Source organism: Gossypium arboreum, chromosome 1 (genome assembly GCF_025698485.1).
Source record: "Gossypium arboreum isolate Shixiya-1 chromosome 1, ASM2569848v2, whole genome shotgun sequence".
NCBI lineage: Eukaryota > Viridiplantae > Streptophyta > Magnoliopsida > Malvales > Malvaceae > Gossypium > Gossypium arboreum.
Window position 1 is genome coordinate 117,186,441 of NC_069070.1, and position 571 is coordinate 117,187,011.

The following is a 571-nucleotide window of genomic DNA, read 5'->3' on the forward strand; positions in this document are numbered from 1 at the left end:
TTGCCTCATCAAGAATCATTGAAACAATAAATCTGAACCAAGAAAGGAAACAAGAAGTGAAGATTGAAACTTCTATTTCGGGGCACCAGGCATAATTTGATTGCTTTGCTTCGCGAGTACAAAGATGTATTCGCATGGTCATATTAGGACATGCCAAGATTGGATGAAAATGTAGCGGTCCATAAGCTCCCATTAAAGCCAGAATGCAAGCCCATTCAACAAAAGCTAAGACGGATGAGGCCTGAGATGTTGTTGATAATAAAAGAGGAAGTCAAGAAGCAATTTGATGCTGGCTTCCTACAAGCCTCCAAATATCCAGAATGGGTGGCTAACATAGTCCCGGTACCAAAGAAAGACGGTAAAGTACGAATGTGCGTGGATTATCGTGACCTGAATCGAGCAAGTCCTAAAGATAATTTTCCCTTACCACACATTGATACATTGGTAGATAACACAGTAAAACATTCACTGTTTTCTTTCATGGACGGATTCTCGGGGTATAATCAGATCAAGATGGCCCCTGAGGATATGGAGAAAACTACCTTCGTAACAATGTGGGAACATTCTGCTA